The sequence below is a fragment of the Penaeus vannamei genome, chromosome 41 (genome assembly GCF_042767895.1).
Source record: "Penaeus vannamei isolate JL-2024 chromosome 41, ASM4276789v1, whole genome shotgun sequence".
In the NCBI taxonomy this organism is placed as follows: Eukaryota; Metazoa; Arthropoda; class Malacostraca; order Decapoda; family Penaeidae; genus Penaeus; species Penaeus vannamei.
The window spans coordinates 6,462,795-6,465,294 of record NC_091589.1 but is presented as its reverse complement, the minus strand read 5'-3'; the positions used below and the strand labels follow the sequence as shown (position 1 = coordinate 6,465,294).

The window sequence follows — 2,500 nt, the reverse complement described above, 5'->3', positions numbered from 1 at the left end:
CCCCCCTCCATCCCCACCCACCTCGTCCACACGTGTACTCACCCACATCCACTTTCTCCCCCGTGCACGCCCTTCCATCCCGCGCATCTCCATTCCATTTCGCCATCGGTGGCTCTGAAATGATTGGGGTTTCGGTTTCTGTGGCCATCAAGCCTTGACGCCCCCCCCCCCCTCCTACCTTCCCCCTTCTCTCTCTCTCCCTCTTTGTCTCTACCTTCTTTTCTTTTCTTTTCTTTTTTTTTTCTCTGTTTCTCATCTTTTTTTCTCTCTCTCTCTCTTTCTTTCTTTCTTTCTTTCTTTCTTTCTTTCTTTCTCTCTCTCTCTCTCTCTCTCTCTCTCTCTCTCTCTCTCTCTCTCTCTCTCTCTCTCTCTCTCTCTCTCTCTCTCTCTCTCTCTCTCTCACTCACTCTCTTTGATTTTATCTTTTTTTTCTAGCTTTGTGTGTGTGTTCTTTCTCTTCTTCTTTTTCTTTCTTCCTTCTCTTTTTTCCTTTCTCTATTTTTTTATGTTTATTGTCTCTTTCTACTCTTTTATGTGTTCTCTTTCTCTTATTATTATTTCTTTCTTCATTTTCCCTCACACTTTTCCTTTTATATCATTCTCTCTCGTTCTTTTCGATTTTTTTCTGTCTTTCCCATTCACTTTTTGCATTTGTTAATCCCTTGTTTATTTGCCCTCTTTACTTCTTATTATTGTCCTTTTTTTATTCCTATTTTTCCTTTCTACCTCTCCCTTTCTGTCGCTCCCCTGTTCGTTATCTTAGCATACCGATTCGAGCTTCCCCTCCCCTCTCTCTTTCTCTTTCTCTTCCTCTTTCTCTTTTCACTTACCCTTTCCTTGTCCTCTTTCTACACTTTCTTCTTCTGTCGTTTTTCTTCTGCTATTTATTTCTTCTCTTTCTACTTTTTTTCTCCTCCTCTTCCTCCTCCCCCTTTCTCTCTCCTCCTCCTTTTTCTTCCCTCCCCCACCTATCTTCCTCCCCCTCTATCACCTCTCCCCCCCCCCCTTTCCCCCCTTCTTCCATCCCTCCATCCCCTATCTCTATCCTTCCCCTCCCCTTCCATCCCCACTCCCCCCTCTCCCCCCTTTTCCTCTCCTCCTCCCCCCCCCCCCTCTGTCTGGCAATGCGGTTACAAGGTCTTGTCGGAGATTTATTTTGTTGTTTCCTTCTTTCCTTTTCGTTAATTCTCAATTGCTTCTTAAGTATTCATTTCATTACTCTTGAGTTATTGTTTTTTTCTGTATGTATCAAGGTTGAATTAAAGTGGTGAGCAAGGTGTTTTTTTAAATTATGGAATATGCATACACATATGTACGTATATGTGTATATATATATAAATATACATATAGATACACATATTTTTATACACATATATGTACATATACATACATACAGAGAGAGAGAGAGAGAGAGAGAGAGAGAGAGAGAGAGAGAGAGAGAGAGAGAGAGAGAGAGAGAGAGAGAGAGAGAGAGAAAGAAAGGAAGAGAGAGAATGAGAAAGAAAGAAAGAAAGAAAGAAAGCGAGAGAGAGAGAGAGAGAGAGAGAGAGAGAGAGAGAGAATCCATCAGACAGGAAGACAAAGACATAGAAACACAGATAAAGAGAAGATCTTATCATGTCACTGAATTTCAAGTAAAACAAATATGTTAATTTATTTCTTACAGACCATGGATATAATCAGATTTTGAATGCATCTACATCAAGGCATTTTTCAATACCATATAATGTAATAGCATATTCTTTATTATATTATATTCTATATTCATGATATATTGCTGAACTATACCAGGAAATTCCTATCGTTATAATCATTGTTATCATCATTACAATCGCTATCTGGCTATCACCATCTTCATCATCCTCATTATTATCATGGTCATCTTCCTCACTATCATCATTTCATCATTATTGTTGTTTCAGTGTCATCGTTATTATTACTTTATTATTATCATTATTTTCATTATCATTATCATCATTATTATCATTATAATTATTATTATCATTCTTATTATTGTTATTGCCATTATCATTATTATCATCATTATCATCATTATCAGTTTTACAACGATTATTTTTATCATCATAATTGTTATTATCACTTTCCCCAAGGAGGTTATATTTGGTAGCGTTGGTTAGTTAGTTATGAACTAAGTTTTATGAATATCTTTTGAAAAATTATCACTATCATTATTATAGTTATAATCATCATCATTATGAGTATTATCATCATTATCGTTGATATCATTATTACTATTATCATTATCATTATTATCATTATTATGAACATCATTATTATTATTATTATTATTATGAACATCATTATTATCATTATAATATCACTATCATCATCATCATTATCATCATTATTTTTATCACAATGATTTTCATTATCATCATAATCCTTATTATCATGATTATTGTTTTGCTATTTTGCTATAATCATCATTATCATTGTCATTGTTGTTATCCATATCATTATTGTTACTGTTGATATTGAT

General features: G+C 35.1%; 1 protein-coding gene across 1 annotated transcript in view; it reads left to right on the top strand.

Moving 5' to 3' along the window:
* Positions 1-2,500, top strand: part of LOC138860422 (larval cuticle protein A2B-like) — a 75,265-nt gene that overhangs the window by 38,493 nt on the left and 34,272 nt on the right. The window lies entirely within an intron of this gene.